We start from the raw sequence: 11,849 nt of genomic DNA, 5'->3' as shown, positions 1-11,849 counted from the left end.
GTGGCTCAAATGTTGAATAAATAATGGGCCTTGATACAAAAAGGGTTGAAAACCACTGAAAGAAAGAACGTCTCTGCCTCACTCTGGTGTGGTTCAGATAAAGAATGCCTCACTCTGGTGTGGTTCAGATAAAGAGCACACCAAGTACAGAGCCAACCACGGCGTGTTGTACGTCAGTAAATGGAGTTGGTACAACGTATGTTCAGGAGGAAGGCCATGCCTACAAGCTAAGATCGGTGACCTCCCCTGCCACCATGCCATGCTAATTCTATTCCTAGCCTCAGGTACCTAGCTCACCTCCTTCCCCACAGCTACAATCAACTCCACCACTTACCTGCCATGACTACCGATGCCAGCTCCACCCTCGCCACTCACCGAGGCCCTGCTGCCATGGCAACTGTCTGGCTCTCTGCCCTATCACCACCCTCGCTCCATTAAAGGGAAGAGTATATATGCCAGCCTGTTCCACTTGTCACTCGTGCACCGTATCTCGTACAACTCGTACTATACAAGCACAACTAACGACACGCTCGTGCAAAGCTTTTCGTTACTCACGCAATGGATAGTCTTGACCTCCATCCCCCCGACTCCGACGACGATTTTCAGGACCTTCCCGAGACGCCGGCGCCGCCCGTCCAGAGGATCCTGCCGACCGGCGTACTGCCTCGGTCCGCCCCCGGCTTCATCAGGGCATCGGAGGCAACCCGGCTGGAACCAAGCCCCCCCCGTTACTCGTCCTCTCGCCGCCGCGTTCTCCCCCCTCTCCCTCCGCCTCTCCAACGCCGGTCTCGCATCGATCCCCCACCTCCACCCCCTCCTCGTCTCGAGTCCCTGACAACGTCCGCCGCTTCGGCTCCGCATTCCTCCGCCGCGCCAACCAGGCCGACCATCCGCCCATACAACGAGTGGACCGTCGCCGGGCTCAGAAAGGCTCTCCTTGAGAGGAACGAGCCACACTGTAGGACGGCCAACAAAGGCCAGCTATTCACGCTGCTAATCCAGTGCTCCACTCCAGCACGTCCGGCAACAACAACATCGTCGCGTCCCGATGACGTCATCCCGGGTCCTTCCACCAGACGACGCGTCGCCAGGAGAGAGGTCCCTGCGCTGCCCGTCCACCACAGTCGAGGTGAGCAAACCATCCGCAATAACGACCATTACAATAATAATAATAATGATGATACCCACAATACTTCCCATGCTTATCATATCATTACCGGTCAACACCTCCCACCTGTACCTCCAGGCCGGTCCATCCTAAGCCGCCTCGGACCTCCAGCCACCCAGTTCAGACTACCATTACCTCCCCCCCAGCATACCTCTCACCCCCCTGTGCCTGCTCCCCCCTCTTTCCCCTCTTTCAACCCCCCCCCCCCCCCTCCCAAGCCTTCCTCGGAAGGCTTACATCCCCGTCTATGCAGGCTTCACTGTCATCCAACCCCCCTGCACACTCCTCTCACCCCCCCCCCCCCCAGCTCTCTCCTTCTCCCCCTCAGTCCCCCAGGCCGCTAGCCAGCCCTACGCTCCCAGGGCCACCGACCCGAGCCGGCTAGCACCTCCCCCACCTCAGGGTGCCCAGCTGCCCCAGAGCACCCTTCCCCCCTCCCTCCCCCTCCCTCCCCCATGTCTCTCCCCCCCCCCCTTTTCTCTCTCCTCCGCAGCCGCTGCCGTGATGCCTCCAAATGCACTCGCTCTCAACCCACCTCCAGTATCAACCCACCTCCGTCATCAGATCCTACTGGGTAATGATATTGACCTCGCCTCCATCCTCAAACCCTCCTCTCACTCCTTCCAGCCACGAGCAATTGATTGCGGAGGGTTTTCAATAACCCTCCGCGACCTCACATCCTCCTCATCAGCCCACTCCCCCCTCACCCACACAGAATTCACCCTAGCCTTTTCTATCTTCACCGACGTCATCTGTTCCCAGTACCCACACAGGAGGCAAGAATTAGACCATTACCTCTACCTCATCACTGACCTTGCAGCGCGCTTCAGCGGCCCCCTCTTTTATGAATACCATCGACAATTTGCGGCGAGAGCAGCAGCCCGCCTCCAGCAATGGAATGTCTCCACCTACTGGGGCGCCCTCGACGTAGAGCTCTACTGCCGGCTCTTCGCCGGCAGTAGAGCTCTCGCCTGCACCATCTGCGGTTGCCCCTCCCACCCCACCACCGAGTGCGTCCTCTCAGCCACCAAACCACCACCCAGACCCGCCTCATCCGCCCCAGCTCACACGCACACGCCGCACTCCCAACCAGCCCCCGCAAAAAAGCAAGAAACCAACCGCCCCACCGGCCCGACCACCTTCCCCTCCTCCTCCCAAGCCCTGGACAAACGGGGCCGCAAGATAATGTTCATCGGCTCCCGTATGCTCTGCAATAATTTTAACGACATGGGATGCAGCCAGAACCCTTGCAAGTTGCTCCATGTCTGCTCCTACTGCGGCGGAGCGCACAATCGGCCCAGCTGCCCCCACAACCCCCCCAAACTAGCCAATGCTGGTTCCTCCTCAACACCAACCACATCCCCCACCTAGTCCACCTCCCGGATGATTTCCTCACCATCAACCCGCCATCAGCCCCCCCCCCCCCCCCCGCGCTCGCAGCCTAACACGCCTCAAGGCTACCTCCTCAGCGCTCGGCATCCCCCTCGCCAATAAAAAACCATGGGGCCTCCGACAAAAATAGAGTTCCTGGGCACCAATCTAGACTCAGCCACCTTCCAAACCTCACTACCCCAGAGAAACTAGACCGCACCTCACTCCTCACCTCCAACTTCCTCGAAATCCCGTCATGAATTGTACCCCGTTATAGTCGCGGCCTCTCTTTGGGGTCACGATTGGACCAGCCGCTCAGTCCTCATCCACTCAGACAACCAAGCCTCTGTCCAAATAATCAATAAAGGTCACTCCACCTCACTACCCCCCATGGCTCTCCTCAGACGCCTCACACGGATTTCGGTCACCCATAACTTCATAATTCAAGCAGCTGGCCACTGCCATTCATCACGGGTCATGCTTCCATCCACCATCCGAGTCTACATAGCAGGCGCTCTTCCCGTGCCTCTCCTCGCGATCCTCTGTTTACTACAGATACCGGAACCACAGCCACCAGACGCCGGTTCCTCTACCATCTCCGCCAGATCCTGACCAAGGCCGGATACTCAGCATCCGACTTCCCCGGCCACTCATTCCGGATCGGCGCCGCCTCCACGGCCTCCAGACAAGGTATCACTGACCACACCGTCCAACTCCTAGGGCGCTGGTCATCTCAAGCGTACCACGCTTACTTCCGAACGAGCGTTCAGGACCTCAGATCCGCTCACGGATCTCCGGTCCAGTAAATGCTCCACGATCGATTCTCGATCTCATCTATCCTTTTGGGGTCTCGGATTGGGGGCGTGTCCTCGTACGATCAGGACGCCCGCTACTCAGACCCCATGCCAAACACTCAGGGTATCCTACCCCCCCGGAACCCGGCCTTCGTCCACCACCTCCCCCCCCCACAGAGCTTGCTCTACAGAGCTTGCTCTCATCCTTCACTCCCCCAGGGGCTTAGTCTTCACTATCATCCTCCCCCCCTTCACCCCCTCTCCCCTCCCGTAACGCCAACTCATCCATGTCTCCCTCACCCCTCGACCCTCCCCCACCCCCCTTCACCTGTCACCCAGCCCCTCGGAAACTCCCCTACATCCTCACTCCCCCCCTCCTTCCCCTATTCCCAACCCCTCATCCTCCTCCCTTCCCCCCTCATCCCACACGGACAGTCCAAGGCCATCCCACGCATATCAATATGCACGCATATCAACATGCACCTCATTTCTACCATTCCTCTTCATGTTCCACTTCTCTTCTAAATAAACGCTAAACCATGTCAAACGATGTTCGATTGAATGTGTGGTCTGTACTAGTGAAATGGAGTTGGTACAACGTATGTTCAGGAGGAAGGCCATGCCTACAAGCTAAGATCGGTGACCTCCCCTGCCACCATGCCATGCTAATTCTATTCCTAGCCTCAGGTACCTAGCTCACCTCCTTCCCCACAGCTACAATCAACTCCACCACTTACCTGCCATGACTACCGATGCCAGCTCCACCCTCGCCACTCACCGAGGCCCTGCTGCCATGGCAACTGTCTGGCTCTCTGCCCTATCACCACCCTCGCTCCATTAAAGGGAAGAGTATATATGCCAGCCTGTTCCACTTGTCACTCGTGCACCGTATCTCGTACCCCTCCCTCCCTCCCCCTTCTTTACTAACTCTCGTTCTCCAGTTTCAGGTTCCAGACGGGGGTCTCGGATTGGGGGCGTGTCCTCGTACGATCAGGACGCCCGCTACTCAGACCCCATGCCAAACACTCAGGGTATCCTACCCCCCCGGAACCCGGCCTTCGTCCACCACCTCCCCCCCCACAGAGCTTGCTCTACAGAGCTTGCTCTCATCCTTCACTCCCCCAGGGGCTTAGTCTTCACTATCATCCTCCCCCCCCTCACCCCCTCTCCCCTCCCGTAACGCCAACTCATCCATGTCTCCCTCACCCCTCGACCCTCCCCCCCCCCCCCTTCACCTGTCACCCAGCCCCTCGGAAACTCCCCTACATCCTCACTCCCCCCCTCCTTCCCCTATTCCCAACCCCTCATCCTCCTCCCTTCCCCCCTCATCCCACACGGACAGTCCAAGGCCATCCCACGCATATCAATATGCACGCATATCAACATGCACCTCATTTCTACCATTCCTCTTCATGTTCCACTTCTCTTCTAAATAAACGCTAAACCATGTCAAACGATGTTCGATTGAATGTGTGGTCTGTACTAGTGAAATGAGCTTAGTAGGCCTCCTGTTTCCAGTGCTGAGATTGTGTCCGCACTGGAGTACCTCCATTCACGTGATGTCGTTTACGTTTGCCACAGCAACATACACCAGGCCTACATTGGCAGAACAGTGCCCCGTCGGGTGAAGAAAGCGGGTATACCAACGAGGGACAGAGAAGCAATTTTGACACGATGGCAAAACAACACCAGCCCTGCTATGGCCATCCCAGAGCCTGCGCCCGGACCACCAGTTGGAAACAACAATATGGACCTCTTGGTCCTTCAGAGAGCCCTGCCCCACCTGCACATGAATCTTTTTTCATGTCCATGGTGTGATTGTCAACATTCACACCATTAAGGACATATTTTGGAGAAAGAAAGGGAAGAGTTGGTCATCGAGTCAATGAAGACAAAGAACAATGAAAAGATGGTGAAGCACATAATGGCCAAGACGTTTGTCCTCAGACGACAACATGTCGTCATCAATCAGTGTCTGAGTGTTGGAGCCATGATGGACAGTTGTTTGACCGTTCCTCAGATAAGTGCAGAGTTCCAAAGAATCACCACAGTGCAACTGGAGCCTACATTTATGTCAGCGCTGGACCGTTACACTCCCAAGCTGCTGGAACTACTCCGTGCCAGAGGTGGAGCTCTTGGAGTATTGTTTGATGAGATGGCAAACAGCATCATTAACTCCGAGCGGCATAAACGGAGGTCTCCGTCCTATCAAATAATCCCACTCGTCGCCCAGGACGGAGATTAATCACAGGACGGAACATTAATGATATCATAACCGAGCACACCGCTCCACAGGCTGGGAGCGTTATTGAGCAACATTTGATATCATTTCCGGTTGGGACGTCATCCAAAGTGGTCCCCCCTCCATTTTAGTGGATGAGAGGAAAATCTTCAAGCGTGAATAACTCTTGATCTAAATCAATCCGTCCAATTCTAAACAAAGATTATCTTTTTGACGGCCCATCACGGTCCCGTCGCTTGTCGCATTAGAAGTAATCATACTTCCCGTTGTCGATCCCCTCGGGGGTGTTTTGGCTACATCTAGCTACTTCTAAAATGGCGAGGAGCAACCTTGAAATAGGCCCTGAAGAAACAAATCGCTGGGCGTCCTGATTTAATGGTTACAAATACCCCCGGGCGTTCTAGGTGTTTGAGTGCCATAGCCGTATAGACGACTTGGATCTAACTATGCTTTGGATGCCACAGCCGTAAAGACTGCTTTTATCACTTTTAATTGGATTTCAATAGACGGGACTGTTGCACAACATGCGAGTGAGCCTTTGTCTTGCATATCGTGTAGGAACACTCTGAAATCACGTGCTAAAAAAACACCTCCAAATGAGCTGCTTTTCTGCCCGGCCCCTGAAGATGAGCACTTGTTGCGTCGGAGTGGACGGTCGCATGTCACACGTGAGGACATCGAAAGCCCATTTCATTCAACTCGCAGCCGTCCCAGTCAGAGTTCAGTGAGTTTACACAGCCACAGACATCTGATCCTGGCTCTGAAGAAGAATGGCATCCTTTGAGGAGATGATGCCCTGGGCGACTAAGAGCAGTTTTCAGACCCGGGACCCCAAGGAAACTAAATACACGATTAAAGTTGCCGACACACCCCACGGAAGTTTCCCCTGGCTTGATCCTAATCCTCATCATAAGGAGCCTCACAAAGATATAAGGTTGATCAGGATCTACAAATTGGACAGCTTCACCTCCTTCCTTATTGCCATGGACATGGAGAGCCAGGAGACCCAAGAGCTGTGGCAGCTGGAGTGGTGGTTTGAAGCCGACATCACGGTGGCCTATGATGACGTCAACGAGTGGGATCTGGACACTCCGACTCGGACTGTCACACCAGCGTGTGAGGGATACATTACAGGGATACATTTAGATTGAAATATGTGCACAAAGGTGTGTATACTGCGTCTGAACCCGAGGAGGGGCGCAAGAGGAAGAGGAAGATTCCACCATCCGTCAGAACCTCATCCACCAAGAAGAGACGACAGAACTAAATGTGTCTCACACACACGCACACACACACGCACGTCTTTGGCTGGGGACCCCCTGAAAATGCTTTGGCCGTGTCTTGCGTCCCCCGCATGTTGCCAGTACGCGTTCACAGAAGTATATTGCAAGTGACCTAGTTCAACATCGTACTGGCCAGTATTTGAAACAACAACCATCTTAATGATTTGCAGTGAGATATGGTTTGGTCGTGACATGGTCTGGCCTCCGAGAGCATGGACAGGGAAAAGGGAATGTCTTTTTGATGCCCAGGGAGAGTTGGTTTATACTGTCACGGCTTCAAACACAGGTAAGGACCCAAAATGCAGGAATCATCGGACACGGGAAACAGGAATCAACGTATCTCGTCTTTACTTGCAAAAGTATAGACTGTTTAGACTGTTGCTTTCCATGTTTAGGTCTAATATTTTACCATAGCACTATACAGACTTGCCTCAAAGATATGTCTCTACCTCTGTATCTCTTCTCTGCCGCCGTCCCTTGATGGCTGTCTGACTTTCTTTGTGTGCAAGTGAATGTATATTTTGCACTTTGTTTAAAAATGCACTTCCATATATGGTATATGTTCTGAAAGATGCCATAATAAATGTTATATACATTTGTGTTTCTGTTGTTTCAAGTATATTTTTCAAATTTGAGTAAAGTATTTTTTTTTACTTGGGTTAATTAAAAAAAAACTGTTTTAATGCATTATTTAAGATATAAGCTTAAATGAATTGAAAAAAGTTCATACAAATACGTTGTTTAACTTAAGGTAACTTAATATATAAGCTTAAACGAAAGTGGGAAAAAAAGTTCATACAAAGAGTTCATTGGTTTAAATAAAAAATCTGATTTGATTAGAATAAAAAATATTCATTGGTCGGAAGTACTTATTTAATTTAAAGTAAGTGAATATATTTGCTTTGAGATAAAGTAAAAATATTACATGTAACAATTTGACGAAATGATTTGAATTTGATCCAAAGGAGAAAAGAAATTCAGTGTAGTGTAAACTCTAAACAACTATTCTCTCTCTGTCAATTCAATGCAATTTAAATGAAGCTGAAGTAAAACTAAAATGCACTAAACCACGGCGAGTCGATAAACTGGCGAGTTCTCCGGTATCCGTCATCAGGGCTCAGACTGTGGCTGAGGCTGTGACAGGACCCCCTTTCCTAGGGACGGCTCCCGATGTCCCCCTAGCTGCCCCAGGGACCCGACGGTGGAAGTCAGCGATCAGACAAGGGTCGAGGATGTCCTGGTTCGGGACCCAGCCAGGACACCCAGCTCTTGACCATTGCAAATGGAAAACAATACATAAACTGTAGGCAAGCAGATAAACCAACAACCATGTGTAGGCATCAAAGGGCTATAGACTTGGTCCATTAGGGAGAATGGGAGCAGGTGAGGTGAGACACACAGGTGGCAGTCATCTAGTCATCAGGGCACTGGATGAGAGGGTGTGGCACAGGCTGTGACAGGACCCCCTTTCCTAGGGACGGCTGCCGACGTCCCCCTAGCTGCCTCAGGGACCTGACGGTGGAAGTCAGCGATCAGAGAGGGGTCGAGGTTGATGTGTTCCATTCAGAGCTGGCAAGGTTAGACTGATGGATAATATGTCTGTTACACTGTGTGTGTGTGTGCGTGTGCGTGTGCGTGTGCGTGTGCGTGTGCGTGCGTGCGTGCGTGCGAGGTGTATGTGTATGGTGTATCAGGACACGCATGAAAAACATGAAAAACAGATTGCACGCACACACACACATGCACGTCCACCAGCGATGTGAATAATGTGACCAAGAACGGCAATAATGTATTATTTATTTCCATAATAATTCCTATTACAGCATCTCTATCAGCAGCGTAACAGAATGGTAAACAGATGGCTGCTGACATTATTTACATTTTCTTTTCCCTTCTATCTAAGGTGCTACTTTGAGTACGTCTATATTGGTACATAAAAGTCTGATAGCGGCCATAAAAGAAAGAGAAATGATTATACTTATATTATAGAGCCACAGCCACATATAGAACATCACATGTACACCCAGTTGGTGAAACTGTTTGAAGAGGTGAAGCATACCCAGAAGATACATTCCAAAATGCTGAACACCCTGCTGAAGCAGAAGGAAGATGTGTCACTGCTGGAGCTGCCGGAAGGAGCAAAGTTCCCACTTGAGACAGAGGAAGAGGTCCAGTCCATGAACAGGAAGCTGTGCGACTCAGAGTTCAAGGCTACAGTTGTAAGTTCAAATCACTTATTCACTTCACCACCTCTGCTCCTCTGCTCCCCTCTAATCACTGATAATCCCCTCTCCTTCTCTTTCTCTCTCTCTCTCTCTCTCTCTCTCTCGCGATATTGGCATAATGCCAGACAATAAACGTTGGCCACATCTCCATAAAGCAGACAGTGAAACAGACGTATGGAATTTAGTATGGTAAAATACTGCAGGTTGTCAGACGACCCCCCCCAAAAAATGGCCGGCTCTCCTATCCTCCAAGAGTTGAATTTGCGAAATGAAGGGCCGCCTCATTCATTGTCAATAAATGGTCCATCCTGCGTACTCAGCCCATGTCCGTGCACACACAAACATCATAACCCAGCATTATTTGACAACTGACAAGAGTTGTATCCAAATCTTGGGATAGCGCTGAGGATTGCCTGCACCCTGCCAGTGACAGTTAGCTCTGAGGATTGCCTGAACCCTGCCAGTGACAGTGGATATCCCTGAGGATTGCCTGCACCCTGCCAGTGACAGTGGCATCAGCTGAGAGGAGCTTTTCAAAGCTTAAGCTGATAAAAACATGAGATCCACTATGGCACATAAGAGCGCCTCACTGGACTTGCCATCATAAGCATCAATCATGAGGTTGGTAGGGACGTATCCTATGACGATGTTATTGATGATTTTGCATCAAGAAAATGAAGGAAGCAAAGAATTTGAGGACTGAGGAGGTGGTGGTTTGGAATGGTGGACAACTGCTTATTAAACCCATATGCTGCCACCTGCTGGACGCAGAGCCAACCGCAGCCTGCCGAGCTGTTTTCAATGTAGCACACGCTGGACTGACATCCTGTTTGGGTGTCCATCTTTAATGCTAAATAAATAGCGTCAATGCTAGCAAGCTAAAATGAAGCCATCCTTGCTCTAGAAAGCGCCAATGTTTCCATCTAGACCACCGGATAATCAGCAAAGACCTCCGAATATCGCACGTTTTCTCCAAACCATGGAGAGCTCCGGATCAGCCTGTATAATGGGAGGTGGACGGCAGCGCGGTTGCGCAATCCGGTCTAGGATCGCTAAAGAAGGAAAGGCCAAGCCAAAAAAATAATAAAAAAAAGAAATCAGCGATCCGGTTTGATATCAATAATATAGCTTATCAGACGGAACATTACGCCAGAGGAAGTTGCTAGTTGGATTCCTTCTGACGGAACGTTCGGCCAGGAGCAGTTCATTTGTGAACAGTGATATAAGGACACTATGCATATAGTGCTATGTCTACATGAAATGCTAATCCCTTAAAGGAAATGCAAGTCCTTTTAGGTTCTTCATGTTGCATTTTGGCAACCAAAACATAGTCTGTATCAATTTGCATACTAAGGTTGGCAGGTTGACAGGCTGGCTAATTTGGTTTGTGACATCCTGCAGGAGCATCAATTACAAAATTGTGCTAAATGTTAACCCAGCATTCAAAAATAAAACCTTTACAGTTTATATGCACAAACTGGACTGAAGTTGTTATTCACTCCTATTAATTTGGAACAATGTATTCATGTAAAATTGACAAAATCCTAACTCTCCCAGATGTCCCAGGAAAACATTTTAAATTTTGTTTTTGTCTTTTTTACAAAAACAACAAATAACAATCTTTCTGTTTTAGGAACACAAGGCTGCTGTACTTTATACCTCATACTTATACCTCATACTTAGTATGAGGTATAAAGTACAGCAGCCTTGTGTTCCTAAAACAGAAAGATTGCGTATTGGGTAAGACTGACGTTATGTATCTTTCAGGACCTTTCACTGCAAACTCCAAAATGTTCATTTTTCAGGAAATGAAAAATAAAAAAACAGGAAATGAAGAAAACCTTGAAAACAAAGAAATGCTACCTCATCGAAGTTGGTGTTGTGACTTTATATATTATCAATTACTTCCATGAGAGGGGGAGAGGTGGTGGAGTTAGCCGCTTTAGCAGACAGTTTGAGGGTCCATGTGGAGTCCATTGGTTCAATAGTTTCGAAACACCACAAAGGGTGTTCAATAGCACTGATTTATGCAAAAAAAAAAAAAAAAACTCAAATTTAGTTAGGAGGTAAAATGTTGTTGGCCGTATTAAAATAGCCGATCTACAAGCTCATGCCTGTAGATCTTTGATGTTTTATACATTTGAAAACTTGTGACACCAATTTGTACATTTACTCAAGTGTATTTCTACATTGCAGTATTGGTACTTCTACTTAAGTAAATAATGTGAATAATTTATTTTCCACTACTGGAAACCGGCTACAAGGGGAACACCTTGCCACGTGCTTGTTGTTTTTTTTTGTCATGTGTGTACTTATGTTATTGCCATTTTTTTGTATTGTATTTTTTGCCTATTAATGTGCTAAATATGAGGACATCAATAAAAATAAGTCCCTGGACTTTCCTGTGAAAATGCTCGAAAATGCTACTGTAACCATGTGGTTTTTTTTTCAGGATGCCATCTGTGCAATCACTTTTTAATCCTGGAGTCAATTCATTATGTAAACTAGACACACATTCTCCTGCTCATTACATCAGGAATGAGTACGGAGACTTTCAGAATACAGATACAGGACTGGCCTCAGTTACATGCACAAAATGTATTCAGAATGGATGAATTCATTCCGGACAGAGATTCATACCCTACTGTTTACATGGAACCTGAATACAAGTATTCCTATTCCTCAATTGTTTACATGACCAAAGCATTCATTCGGAATATAACTTTGGACTAGAGAGATGGCCAACCCATAACCGTTATCCCTTAA

The sequence above is a fragment of the Electrona antarctica genome, assembly GCF_951216825.1.
Source record: "Electrona antarctica genome assembly, chromosome: 9".
Taxonomy (NCBI): domain Eukaryota; kingdom Metazoa; phylum Chordata; class Actinopteri; order Myctophiformes; family Myctophidae; genus Electrona; species Electrona antarctica.
The sequence above is the reverse complement of the archived record's forward strand: the minus strand, read 5'-3'. Positions refer to the sequence as shown.